Raw genomic sequence first — 15,825 nt, 5'->3', positions numbered from 1 at the left:
GACTGTGCACAATTGCTATATAGGATCTCCTTTGTTGAGCTTGTGTTACTTTATTCTTACTAAATGCTATATATGCACTCTTGGAGCAAATCGAACAAAATTCAGAGTATGAATGAGCAATTCAATCAGACCTAAGGTCTGGGAGAATAAGCTCACAATCATGGTTGAATCATACACTGACTGCTCAGATAAGAGCTCAGTTGTCCCGCTGAACACTGATGAAGACATTGAGATTGAACACTCCCGCAATCTCTATTTAATAAAATTCAACACTTTCAGTTTGGATTCTTTGACCCCTACGCTTTGAAACTGCACACATTTAAAGGAGATGTTTACTTCCAGAACAAAAATTTACAGATGATTTACTCACCCACTTGTCATCCAAGATGTTTGTGTCTTTCTTTCTTCAGCCGATTTTATATTATCTCCATATAGTGGACTTCAATGGTGCCCCCAAGTTTGATCTTTCAAAATGCAGCTTCAAATGGCTCTAAACAATTCCAGCCGAGGAAGAAACGTCTTATCTAGCAAAACGATTGGTCATTTTCGACGAACTGACAATTTATATACTTTTTAACCTCAAACACTCGTCTTGTCTAGGTCTGCGTGAACTCCCATCTCATTTTCTTCCCCAACTTCAAAATCATCTTACATCGCTGCAGAAGTACTGACCCAGTGTTTACAAAGTGAACATGCATAGAATATCAAACGCCCGATACAAAAAATAAAGGTGAAACAGCGATGTAGGACGATTTTGACGTTGAAGAAGAAAACGAGACGGGATTTTTTAGACCTACTCTAACTGTATTGACTCAAATTACACAGACTACGCATGCACATCGCAGAGATGAGACAAGACGAGCATTTGAGGTTAAAAAGTATATAAATTGTCAGTTTGTTTAGAAAATGACCTATTGTTTCGCTAGATAAGACCCTTCTTCCTCGCCTGGGATCATTTAGAGCCATTTGAAGCTGCATTTAAACTGCATTTTAGAAAACTTGGGGGCACCATTGAAGTCGACAAGAATGACAAGGGGTGAGTAAATTAACTTTAAATTTTTGTTTTTGGGGCCTTTTTTTCTTACTGCTGAAAATTAGATAATCTACTGTGAAATCCATTTTCTCTCCAGTACATCACTGCTTCATGGTGAAAACTTATACATCACACTTGTCAAAGAGTCTTGATTTCTTCTTGTGGTTATTTTGGGGGAAACAGCAGTCCCCCACTCTGCCCTATGCTATTTTGATAATTGTGATATTGACATATTGATCATTCTGAAAGAAAATGTCAAAATCTTATATCAGTGTTGTTGTTAATGTTCTGGTTATTTTGTTTCAGTGTACAGTTTGTTAATTTTGTGCAAAGCATACGGTAAAAGTAAACATCATTCAGCTGAACTGTGCACATGTATTTTAGACACTTCATGTCTTGTTCCATTCATGCATTAAATGCACGTCCACTGCTAAGCTGTGGGCAATGACTAATTTCATGCACAATGCAGACAAAATTACAGTTTAAAAATCAATCAGAGCTACAAAAATGCATCGCAAAAACTTCATATTATTAGAAGGGTACTTTCTACGACCTTTATATCCTGCAGTCATAGCGAAATGAGGTTCCTCCCATCTAAAAAACAAGAATTGAAAACAACAGTGAGGAATAGTTTCTTGGAATCGAATCAAACCAGGGATCAGAATCTGACTTGATTCCAAAATTTTCGGAATCGAACAGCCGAACTCTTGTGAACATCGACCCTCTTGTGACTACTCTTTTGGTGTCGAAGACTGACACAAAGAATTAATTGTTACATAAATTGTTTTCTTCACGCACAGAAAGTATTCTTATAGCTTCATAATATTACGGTTGAACCACTGATGTCACAGGGACTATGTTAACAATGTCCTTACTACCTTTCTGGGTCTTAAGCGTGTCAGTTGTTGTCTATGCAGGGTTATAAAAAATATCTTAATTTGTGTTTCAAAGATGAACAAAAGTCTTACAGGTTTAGAATGACATGAGGATGAGTAATTAAAGACAGAATTTTTATTTTTGGGTGAACTCTTGCTTTAAGCCCAGAGTTTTTGAGTTGGTGAGAAAACATGTGGATACAGACACAATGGATACAGCATTTGTACTGACGGTAAATTAGGTGAAATAAGTCTGCATGAACAAAATATGATGATGTATTGTACATACATAACAATTTACAGCACCTTCATAAATTTTATAAAAACATGAAGCAAAAACACACTGATGCCCATGATTTATTTATCATCTTGTAGATGCAGAGTTTAAAACTCGTGCTGATTTTTCTGTAAAAAAAGGTACATCAGCATCATCTACTGACCACTTGAACACACTTAATGTCAAAATTAGGACTACCCAACTTTTAAACATAAAGTTATTGTGTTAAACCTGTTAGTGATATTGAACAGCTGATTGCAGTATTTCACACTTTACAAATACACTTTTTAAGTTGTAAATAAAACAAAGAATACTTGCGTACAATTTACAAGAAAATACTATTTGAGTTTTTTATTCATTCAAAATTTCACGTGTAATTTAATGTTACTTTTTTGTAATTGTATGAGAAATTTACTGTGTAAATTGTCCACACAGTGTGTGTAAAATGGTTTAATAGTAAAGTTATGCAGGTGGGCTTGTTCACATCATGTTTCACATTGTCATGCAACATCTTACACCATCCAACACCATCTCTTGGCATCTTCGGAATCTGGGAATTTGAAAAAAAAATAAAAAATACCACACACACTCAGACTTACAATGAAAATGAAATAAATCATTAATACTTTAATCGCTCTTGAACTGAACATGGAAGACACCTTACAGCACTGGAGGTTTAGTTAAACATTCCAGCTTTAAAACTTAGTATGCCTGTCTGGTGGTTTTGAAGGTCGTAGGAAACTATAAATTTGTATTCTGCCGCTGGCATTCTCTGAATCACTGGGGACTGGGGTCTGCTTCGGCTCAGCATTCAAATGTACTGGATGGCTCGGCTTCAAATGTGTCATGTCGACAGGCCATGTTCACAAAGCTCCAGAGAGGCCAACCTTCAACGCGGCACGGTGGACATCATATCCGTTTCTCCGCAGGGATGGAGTGTATTATTTGTAAGTACTTGACCACAGAAATAATGGGCGAAGGCTTGGCTGCATCCATACAGTTTTTAGCCATTCAGTCATGAAATATGTATGGCCTGCAGCAAACAAGACAATCAAAAAATATCAAAGATGGCATACAGAGGACATACAGAGCAGAGCCTAAGGCTGGAAATGTGCCCAAAGTACACTTTAAAATCGAATTATCTTGCACATGGGAATTTTTATTTTAGATTTTTTTTTTTTTTTTTTTTGCTATTATTTTTAACCTTTGTGTGAAAGAGCATTGCTCTGACCTTTTCTCAGTCAACAGTTGCATCCTGGCTGTGGAATCTAATCTAAAATGTGCCAGGGGATATAACAGCTGTGGAAATACAGAAACTCTCCGTTCTGTTTAGTGGCATTGCATAAACACTGTATTTCATTTCTCCATCCTGCAGTTCACCTAGCATGCACAGATGTTGGAAGGAAGTCACTTAGCTAAGACTTTACATGGGATTGGTTTGCTTTCAATTTGTCATTCAGGGAAGCCTGTGGTCATGGTTCATGGGACAAAACAATTAAGAAAACTGAGCGGGAAAGTAACTGATGCTTCACAATTTTTTCATTTTATAACAACCTTATGTGTTGGCACTGATAGGATGACAAATATTTGCATAGTGGTAAGTGAAGCGAACAAACCGAGTTCCTAAGGACTATTTAAAATGTAAATTTGAAAGCGTATATCTGCTAAAAATGATTTTTGTCCATATTTTGTAGTATACTATATGCACAAATGGCCTCAAAGCTAATTCTCACACACTAAAAGCAGGGTTGCACAATAAAACCCACCCCAACTGCTACTTAAAACTATCCCAGAAACTAGAAGCACAATCGCACTTCACAATGCATTCCTTGATCAAAATTGTGCTCCGGGGGGGAAAATACACTTTTTTTTTGGTGGGGTTCCCAGGTAAAATTTGCATTCCAAGGGCTGAATATCATGTGATAGGGGTCACGGCAACAGTATTGAAGTACATAGAGTTTATCCTACAAAAGAATTTCTACAAAAATTTAAAATTGATACTGATTTAAAATGCTCTTTTTGTGAATGCTCCAGTGAAACAATCTCTCATCTGTTTTGGTCCTGTCAATATACCCAGCATTTTTGGAATAATGTGAGTTTTCATTGATGGTAATATTTTAAAAACATTTTCCTTATCTTATAGACATGTGATTTTGGGTTATTTTATTAAAGATCGCTCTTTAAAGGATGTTTGTTTTATTATAAATTTTATTTTATTTTTATGTAAATTTCACATTCATAAATGCAAGTTTACAAAGTGCAAATCTCTTTTTTTAGTCCTTGAAAAAGAGATTAAAATGTATATAGATGTGATGTCAAAATCTAAAAATAGTAAAGCGGTTAAAACAATTAATATATGCTCATCCCTTAACATTTTCACATAAAATAAGGTTATTTAATGGTGCTAATCTGCAAAGTATATTTCTGTATTAACATTTCATTGTAATATCATATGGAATGTAAATATTTGTTTAAGATACATTTGTAGGTAAACTGCTTATGTACCCTCTCTTGTTTTTTTTTGTTTTTTGTTTTTTGTTTTTTGTTCCTTCATTTTGAGGCATGTGAAATGTGTTTTGTTGTACATGCTATTTGTTGTTAATAAAGCATTGAAAAAAAAAAAAGAAAAAAAAAAAAAAAAAACAGTGTTGAAGTAGCCAAAATCTGCTGAAAAAACACAGATTTGGCAACACTGACTAAAAGATACAAAACTGTTTTGTTTTGTTTTTAATTATGCAAGTTTGACTAGTGTGATAATTCTATATTTTACTTATGAACTTTATTTATGTATTTTAATAGACTTTTAATAGAGTTCTTTTTTAGAAGTCTTTATTTTTTAAATAAAAAATGGTAATATTGTGAAATATTATTTCAATTTAAAACTAAGTCTTTAGTGTCACATGATCCTCCAGAAATCATTCTTATATGCTGATTTGGTGCTCAAGAAACATTTCTTATGCTCAAATTTGAAAACGTTCATGCTGATTAATATTTTTGTTTAACCTGTGATACATTTTTTCATTTAGGTATCTTTGATGAATAAGAGATTAAATAGAGCATTTATCTGAAAAAAAAAAAAAAATCTTTTGTAACATAACTAGATAATGTGTTTTCTATCATTGTCCTGGCCGTTGAACTTATCTTTGTTAGGTTTAATGTCTTAGATGAAAAGCAGAATTGAAGGACTGGAATGAAAAAAATAATAAAAAAAAAAAACTGTGTTCCTTAAAATAGGTGTATAAATTATGGTCATTATGGTCACTTAGCAACCACTCCTAGCAAGTATATACCATCTGGGTCAATCTTTATTAACACAGTGCTGCAAAAAGTGCACATCTCTCATAATATTGTTATCTCTATGTTGTGTTTTTCCTTTCCATAGGTGAGATGGCAGCTGCCAGAATGGTCCAATTTACAGAACCGTACCTACAGTATATCTCTTTTAAAATGTTTCACCCTGTAGAGTTTCTTCTGTAACGATTGTTTGGAAAGGACAAAAACATCAGTACCCCAGGCAACGATAATACCGCCAGCTACAACTCCAGTGAGTCTCGTTTCAATCTCAAAGCCAGTGCCAAAGGAAAATCTATCCACCCCATTAATGCTAAACCCTGGCTTCCAGTCTTCCCTAAACTTATTCATCAGCATCTCCACATGCACTCCACTGAATTCAATCATGCTGTTCATGATGAGGCTAGCAGACTGTTGGAATATCTATGGGACTTGCGCAGCCAAGCACCATGAGTGCAGTATGCTGATGGATGAGGTGATTCAGTGCTTTCTACATTCTTCTGACTGTTGTGACATAATGATTGGTGAGAAAATATGCTAGGAGGAAGGGTGATGTCACCCGAGTGTCACATCACCAACATATGTGCATAAGTTCTCCAGTAATCCTTTATGGGAGAATGCAATTCTCATGCCAAACTTTTGTCCTAATAAATTACAGAGGATTAATGTTATACACATTCTTAGAGTATCAAAGAAATTGTTCAAATGAATGAGTGCTTTCATACCCATTATGTAACAAATACATCAGAAGGCATTTTTGATATAAGCCGAATAATTTAAATCAACACTGTTTTTGAAGTTGTCTTTAGACGTCAGCTTTAGAAAGCTGGAGAAAAAAACGTTTTGAAGTGTACAGATGGCATCATATGGCAAACACCAAAAAACACATCTTCCTTCCTGGAAACATTTCCTTTAGATGTTAAAGGGATAGTTCACCCAAAAATGAAAATTCTGTCATTGTCAATTCCCTCATGTCGTTCCAAACCCGTAAGACTTTTGTTCATCTTTGGAACACAAATTAAGATATTTTTAAAGATCAGGTCATATGGGATTTTAAAGTGTTTAATTTTGTCTTTGAGTCCTCTACAACAAGTTTAAATTTATCTAAAGTCCAAAAAACATTTAATTTTCTCAGAATATACATTTATACATAATGTCTGATTTGAGCATAATGTCTGTAAACCCCTCACTTCCATAAGCCTACTCTGCTCTGATTGGTCAGCTGGCCAAGCCTGTTGTGATTGGTACAAAGAGGAGTACTTAAGCAAGTTAGTGAGCGCTACCATCTGTGTTGCCAAGTCTGCGGTTGTTTTTGATGTTGTAGGTTATAGCAAACCCAATAACGTCAGATTTACCCCCTGGAATGCAAATTTACAATGGGAACCTCAACAAAAAGGGTGTATTTTACACCCCAGAGCGTGATTTTTAACGGGGGATCCCCTCGAAATGTGATTGGGCTAGTTTTGAGTAGCAATTAGGCAGGTTTTGTTGCGAAAACCTGGCAACCCTGAGCACGCACCTTTACATAAAACAATAATATAGTGCTCCAATCCATTCTTAAAATATAAAACATTTTGTTTAACACTTAAGCAAGCAAATTGTGCCCACAGCTAAACTGCTAAACTGTAAACACTTAACAAAACAATAATGGTGGATACGTTAGCCGAGCGCTAACGTGACTAACTGATGAAACAATACAGTTTGTAAACCAAAATATGTCTTAGTTACATTCTGTATTATGAAACAAAGTAATTAGAACGACAGTCTACATTAATCCACATATTATTAGTAAATAGTGGATTTACAGCAAATTATCAAAACTATTTAATCACCCTGGTGAAAAAAAACAGAATATGCTGGTAGGTATGTTTTGATGCTGGTTTAAGGTGGTCCAAGCTGGTCCTTTGCTGATTTATGCTGGTCATGTTGCTGGTCAAGGACCAGCATAAACCAGCAAAGGACCAGCATAAACCAGCTAAGGACCAGCATAATCCAGCTAAGGACCAGCATAAACCAGCAAAGGACCAGCATAAACCAGCAAAGGACCAGCTTAAACAAGCATCAAAACATACCTAACCAGCATCCCAGCATCAAAACATACCTACCAGCATATGCTGTTTTTTTTCACCAGGGAAGACAGTAATATCATGGTTTACCTGGAAACCTACTGCTGCAATAGTTTTACATCACATATTAAAAAAATATTGATATTTTGAGCACTCAGTTGAAAATGTACACAAAACGTAGCAATTGTACTTACAGGTTGTGGTTCAGAGACACTTGTTACTCCAAATAACGAAGATCAGAAGCCAAAGAAGATAAAAGCCAAGATTAGAGAAGTAGTCCTCAGTAAAATGACGAGCGCACAACAAAAGGTTTGAATTGAACTGTAACCACAGATTCTTCAGATCAACATCTTTCGGCACTGAAAAAAAACAAACTTGCTTTCACAGCGCAGAACTCAGAACACAGTGTCTTCTCAACATGATGTAAACACACTAACTAGGGGGTCAGTGTGGGCAGGTCAGACTTTTCATATTTCAAGGGCAGGCGGGGATTATGCTAATGTGTTACTCAGTGATGTAGATTGGTAACAGGCAGAAGATTCTTAAGGCGATTCTGAGTCGACTTTTTCTTTTGAGAGACAATATCTTTATGTATAATGCACTTTTTTGATTAACAACTTTGCAGACTGTTTACACTGAAGGATATCTACATTACAAAGTGCAAAAAATATATTTTTCGAAAACCCATATGACCTGCTCTTTAATGAAATCCAAGAGTTTTCTGACCCTGCATAGACAGCAATGTGGCTGACACTTTCAAGGCCCAGAAAGGTAGTAAGGACATCATTCTGTGATGATGTGACATCAGTGGTTCAACCGTAATTTTATGAAGCTATGGGAATACACTTTGTGCGCAAATAAAACAAAAATAATGACTTTATTCAACATTCAAACATGTGTTGAAGACTGACACGGAAGAGAAGAAATTGATGAATAAAACTATCCTTTGCACACAAAAAGTATTCTCTTAGCTTTATAAAATTGCAGTTGAACCGCTTATGTCACATGGACCATTTTAACAATGTCCTTACTATCTTTCTGGGCCTTCAACGTGGTGGTACCGTTGCTGTCTATGCAGGGTCAGAAAGCTCTTGGACTTGATCAAAAATATCTTAATTTGTGTTCTTAAGATGAAAGTCCCACGGGTTATGAATGACACGAGGGTTAGTTATTAATGACACAATTGTCATTCTAAGGGATTAACTATCCCTTAAATACATCCAAGTACTATCTGATGTTTACGAAACATTTTACAAACCTGTCCTATGATTTTCTCTAATGACCAGTGGTGATGCGGCTCTTTCATGTGAGTGTAGCTGTGATAATTGCAAACAGTGGTGAAAAGAGCATAGCTACTTCAAAGTAATTATTACTGAGAATTCTTTCTCATTGAAATGCTTTGATGAACTCGCCAACACACTTACCTGCATGAATTACCTGCAGAGCTTCAGAAAAAATAGGTGTGCAGTAGTTTGGGAATGGATTCTGTTGGAAATGATTACAGAGCTCGCTAATTGGTGATGAAGTGTCCCTAAATTAAAATTCACAAAATTAGCTTTTTTGTCCGTATGAATTAAGTTTGAAATGACATTGCTCAAAATGTCTTGTGGTCTCTTGACGGTAGATGGGGCTTGAAGAGGCCATGAAACCTGATGTGTAAGTACCTGAAACGTCCTGCGGTTTCAACAGCACTATCCATTTGATCACCGTGCCTCTGTGGTTTGTTAGATCTGAAGAGATGCTGATTATAGAAACTAGAGAGACTGTTTAGACCTTGAAGTGGAAAAAATGGCTTGTTTAAAAGCTAAAACCAAGATGATTTTTATGTCTACTCACACTGTTGGTAACCAAGGGAGATAGTGTTCGCCTACAGTACACGGCAGGCTAAATTAGGCTTCTTTCGGATCTGTCAAGAGTTAGATAATTAGTGTTGATTTTCTTAAATGGTGTGGTAACGTGATAAAAGCAATGGTAATATAAGGTGTAGTGAGGGGAATGTTGTATCTGAAGTCGCAAAGTTCAATCTGCCCTGAGTTCTGTTCTCACTGAAATTACAGGCTTTGGGCCTCTCAGTCAATGTTTCAGCTGAAAATCAGTGATGAGCTTGTAAAATGGGGGAAAAGAGTGAAAGGATAAGCCTTCTTGAAGTGATAAAACTGACACTGTGATGTAAGAAAAATCTGTCACATTGTTTGTCACCTTCCCCGTAGGAATGGTGTTATTCCAAACGTCATTCCAAACCCATCACGGAATTTCTTCTGTGAAAGTTTTTTTTTTTTTTTTAATAATAATAATGTGGGTTAGGTGGGTTTTGTCCATACATTAAAAACAAGGTTTATTTAAGTAGGGATAAAATAGAATATAAAGTCATACAGGTTCGAAATGATGAGTAAATGATGACAGAATATTCATTTTTTGGTGGACTAGCCCTTTAAAGAGGTTTCTTTATGGCCCAAGTACCTGTGATATAATGGCTTTAGATATGACTTGGGTCCCTCCTTCAGGCATTTTTACTTTGCTTGTTTTATCATCCACCAAGTGAAAATCATAAATTTAGAAAAGCAATCAAATCCTTGACTCTAATTATGCGCTATAGTAATAGTGATGCTTGCTGTAGTACCCACCATGAATAATACATCAGACTTTGGGGCCTATTTTTTTCCTATTAAACACCAGCTGTGAATATCATTACTCATAAAAGTAATATGCATGTTTAATGAATATCCTAATGAAATTACTTTTTTGTAATATTTGCAATAAAGTGACAGTCTGTGTGGAATGTAACTCGTCCATTTTTAAAAAAGTGACAAGGACAGAATGACCATTAACTTTAACATTGTGTTTCTGAGTCAAAATTAAAGTTAGCCAGATGAAGCATGTGGCTAATTGCAAACTTACCAATTTTACACATCTTTGATTTCTGTTTGACTTCATTCTAAGCACGCAACACATCTTGTTCTGTTTGCTTCCCCTAATTAGCAACATCAAAGACTGTATAATGCATTAAAATTGTGCAAGAGAGCAGAGCCTTTGCTAGAATCCTTATATATAATGAAAAAAATATATATATATCACAGTAAGGAATCTTCTAAAAGAAATGCCTCCTGTCATTTGACTACAGTCCAGTGAGCTCATAACGGACAGTGTGGTTGAGAAAGCTGTGGACCTGAAGCTGGTAACCATGCCAACGTTTTCTTTTTCAGAAGCCCCACAGTTAAACCACCCAAACCCGTTTTAAAATAATCTAATAAAGAATTAAGCACGCCGTGTATGGTTCAGCATGTTTTCTCTCAACTGCAGAACATGTAGGGAGCAACACAATGCGTCCTTTGAGAATTCGCTTTTGAAACAAAGCAGTTCACGTTCAAATATAACCAGCTCAGCTAGAGTTTGCATAAATACATATTTCAGTTCGCAGGTAAATATACACAAGCCATGGATGGTTCAGTGCATTATATGGACACTCTGTGAATAAAACCTGCTCTCTTGAATACTTGACTTTGATTGGTTAGTTAGGGATTTGCACGTTCAGATGTTTCCTAATGTCATTGTCCGTGGTAATGCTGTATATCATGGAAACTTTTGTCTCTGTGAAGACAACCACATATCCATCTTACGTTTCAATGTGGAAGTAAGCTATTTTCTGCGAACGTGTGAGTCATTAGCCACTGTAAGTAAACAACTAGAACAAAGTGAGGTACATGGTGAACTATATATATATATATATATATATATATGAAGAGTTCAGATGCAAAAGCATCTAAATCCATCTGACGTATTTCTTTAAAATGAGCATTTCTTTCTGGCTACTTTGTATAGGTTTCTATGTAAGTAATGGTACTTCTGATTGGGATGAGACTGGAATTTAGCAAGTTTGAAGTAAAAGTACTTGATGGATGTATACTATGTGTCAGGAGCATTCACTCATTATCTCATTTTTGACCGAGATGGCTTTTGGCTGGTTTTGCGTCTGAACTCTTCATATACAGGTGCATCTCAATAAATTACAATGTCATGGAAAAGTTCATTTATTTCAGTAATTCAACTCAAATTGTGAAACGTGTGTATTAAATAAATTCAATGCACACAGACTGAAGTATTTTAAGTTTTTGGTTCTTTTAATTGTGATGATTTTGGCTCACATTTAACAAAAACCCACCAATTCAACATATTAGAATATGGTGACATGCCAATCAGCTAATCAACTCAAAACACCTGCAAAGGTTTCCTGAGCCTTCAAAACGGTCTCTCAGTTAGGTTCACAGGCTACACAATCATGGGGAAGACTGTTGATCTGACAGTTGTCCAGAAGACAATCATTGACACCCTTCACAAGGAGGGTAAGCCACAAACATTCATTGAAGAAGCTGGCTGTTCACAGAGTGCTGTATCCAAGCAAGTTAACAGAAAGTTGAGTGGAAGGAAAAAGCGTGGAAGAAAAAGATGCACAACCAACCGAGAGAACCGCAACCTTGAGAGGCTTGTCAAGCAAAATTGATTCAAGAATTTGGGTTAACTTCACAAGGAATGGACTGAGGCTGGGGTCAAGGCATCAAGAGCCACCACACACAGAAGTGTCAAGGAATTTGGCCACAGTTGTCGTATTCCTCTTGTTAAGCCTCTTCTGAACCACAGACAACGTCAGAGGCGTCTTACCTGGGCTAAGGAGAAGACGAAATGGACTGTTGCCCAGTGGTCCAAAGTCCTCTTTTCAGATGAGAGCAAGTTTTGTATTTCATTTGGAAACCAAGGTCCTAGAGTCTGAAGGAAGGGTGGAGAAGCTCATAGCCCAAGTTTCTTGAAGTCCAGTGTTAAGTTTCCACAGTCTGTGATGATTTGGGGTGCATTGTCATCTGCTGGTGTTGGTCCACTGTGTTTTTTGAAAACCAAAGTCACCAGAAAACCAGCTAACTCACCAGACCTGAACCCCACAGACAATTTATGGGGTATTGATAAGAGGAAAATGAATAACAAGAGACCAAAAAATGCAGATGAGCTGAAGGCCACTGTCAAAGAAACCTGGGCTTCCATACCACCTCAGCAGTGCCACAGACTGATCACCTCCATGCCACACGGAATTGAGGCAGTAATTAAAGCAAAAGTAGCCCCTACCAAGTAATGAGTACATATACAGTAAATGAACATACTTCTCAGAAGGCCAACAATTCAATAAAAGTGTTTTTTTTTTATTGGTCTTATGAAGTATTCTAATTTGTTGGGTTTTTGTTAAATGTGAGGCTAAATCATCACAATTAAAAGAACCAAAGACTTAAACTACTTCAGTCTGTGTGCACTGAATTTAATACACAAGTTTCACAATTTGAGTTGAATTACTGAAATAAATGAACTTTTCCACAACATTCTAATTTATTGAGACGTACCTGTATATATATATATATATATATATATATATATATATATATATATGTATTGAATTGAATATTTGTCCGAGCTTGAATTTTTGTCAGAGCTGTGCAACACCCAATCGCTGTTTGCTTAGAAATGAATGTCGCAAAATTTACTGTGACTTCTCTTATAGAACAGCATTTGTTGGGTCTGAACTCGATCCAAAATCAATGTTTAATGGCAAACATGCTTAGGACTAGCCAGTAGGTGGTCGATTCATTAAGCTGTTTTTCCACAAAAGCAGTTTATTTCAGAGTAGTGAAGCCCCTTCTCCTTTGACATCCATTCCAAAAAAAAAAAGCCTCTGATCTCTTTCACTGTTTCACTGCTTTTTTGCTAACTTTGGAGACTTGCCTTAAAGTCACTTTGTTCAAGTTAAATTTTTCTGCACCTGCTTTAATGTTAAAACATTAGGTAGATAATGTGTAATGGAAAAAAAAAGGATGAAAAAAGTATATGTGACCCTGGACCACAAAACCAGTCCAAAGTAGCTCAGGTATATTTGTAGCAAATCTTCATAACAAAAATACATTGTATAGGTCAAAATTATCAATCTTTCTTTTATGCCAAAAATCAGGATATTAAGTAATGTTCCATGAAGATATTTTGTAAATTGCCTACTGTAAATATATCAAAACTTAATTTCTTATTATTAATATGCATTGCTAAGAACTTATCGTGGTATCTCGGCCAAATGCTGTCCTACCCTAACAAACCATACATCAGTGTAAAGCTTATTTATTATATATTAATCTCAATGTCAGAGAATTGACCCTTTTGACTGGTCCAGGGTCACATATAACAAAAACATAAAAAATGTTTAACCAAAAAAAAAAAAAAAGTGCTAAATGTGTCAACCTGAGCTCACTTAGCCTACTTTGTGACTTGAGTGCTAAAATATGCAGGAAAATTATTATTATTCTTATTTTTACATTGGAAAGTTTTTTTTTTTTTTTTCTGTTGATCAGAAACTTGAAACTTGAATTCGATACAGGTAAAATACTGTATTTCAAGTCAATTCATGTCCACATATTTATTTAGTGAGTAACTTTCAATAAGTGCTTTGAGCTGGGGTTTTATTTTACAATAATAACACCTCACTACGTTTTCCAGTATAGTATAGCAATCAATGCATTAGTTTGGTGCTCCAGCATAATTGCATAAGACTTGTTGTGTTCTTTCATGATTTGGTGCACAGATACTGAGGTCACCAGAGACATAATGTTTTTCATATCTGCTAGTTCAACTATAAACCATTCAACAATCATTTCGCAGTTGGAAACAAAATTGCCTCTTAATCATCGCTAATGACTAGTATTCATTAGTTAGACAAAAAGCACTCTTGTTGTTGCGTAAATGCTTTGACCTGTGAACTTCCATTCATCTGCATACTCAGACATCACTTTTGTTGAGGTATGTTGATGTGGATTCTGTAAACACAACACAATAGCAAAGTATTTTTCATTGCCAGATCTTTCTTTTCTCCAAAGGGCACCTGATTAACAGGAGCCCTTACAGATTCTGAGCTATTATGCAATGCCACTTTCAGTTCTGTTCAATAGAGACAGGACTGACAGTTCTTTGTATGTTGTTTGAATTGGGGATTTCTATATGGACAATAGCACTTATGCATACTGCAATATTTCAGCAAACCATGTAAATGTATGCAGCTCATAGCCATCTGTTTTCTTTCGACTGATCACGATCATTAGAAATGAAGCCTTAGTTGTTTCTCTCACTGTCTATTCACAACAAATCTGATTTATTTCAGGCATCACGTTTCTTTGCTTGTTAAGAATTTTTCTCATTCCATTCACTGCAGTGTTTCTTTAAATTTAACATGAAAGGAGAACTCAGAATCTAAGAATGGAAACTGAGTACCTTACACGAGCAAGGAAAAGGTCCGCATCTGGGAGCGTGTACATGGACATCCAGACGTCTTTGATGTTGCTATTTTCTGTACAAAAATAGCAGATCTTGAAATTCTATGCTTCCTTTCCATTAGTGATCTAAAATAGCAACTAAAAATTTAATAATAGAGACATCTGCATTTTACTTTTCAGCAAAGTAATTTTAGCAGCAGGGGATATTCACTCTAATGCTAGACACATGATCTGCTTTGGAAAAGCAATCAGTGGACCTGTGACAAATAGTGCAGTTGAGATGTTCAATCTACACTCTCTCATTATAGGTTTTTTCTCAGCTGTTGCAAATAGTATGCTGCGAAACAGCTTCCTGGCTGTCTTGCGACTGATTTTCCCCTGAAAGCGACAGTGAAATAATTGCAAGGAGCTCAGACTGTGATCTCTGTGACTGTGTTCTACAGATGGGTCACTCACATACTTGGGACTGAATCCACAGCCTTTCAGTTAGCAGCCCAGATCCTTAATCATCGTGAACACCGCACCCCATTTAAAAACACAAAGCAGCTGCGCTGGCTCCGTTTACCTGTAACGTTGCAAGAAAAATGTCTGTCTGCTGTAATGAGGTGGTTAAGCTGGTTTTGTTTGTCATAAAACTATTACTGGAAAGACCTGGCCGGCCATTTGAGTTCTCATTCAAGAACATTTCAAAATGCAAATCACGTTCCTGGTTGAAATTCTTTTTTTTTTCTTACAGGATGGGAGAAAGAGGTTCACAGTTTGTGATAAAAAGGCAATTTTCATGTGTCCTTCATTTTAATGTGAAATCAAAATCTCATTCTCCTCCAACATCATTATGTATTGAATCTTGTTTCCACTATAGAATAAAATATTAAGAAAGGTAACTGCGAATTTTTGTATCTTTTTATTCCTTAATATTAAGGAATTGTAAGATGTTGTTTGACATTCTGAGATGAAACATGTTAATATAAACTCAAAATTGCTGAAAAAAATG

Source organism: Labeo rohita, chromosome 2 (genome assembly GCF_022985175.1).
Source record: "Labeo rohita strain BAU-BD-2019 chromosome 2, IGBB_LRoh.1.0, whole genome shotgun sequence".
NCBI lineage: Eukaryota > Metazoa > Chordata > Actinopteri > Cypriniformes > Cyprinidae > Labeo > Labeo rohita.
The sequence above is the reverse complement of the archived record's forward strand: the minus strand, read 5'-3'. Positions refer to the sequence as shown.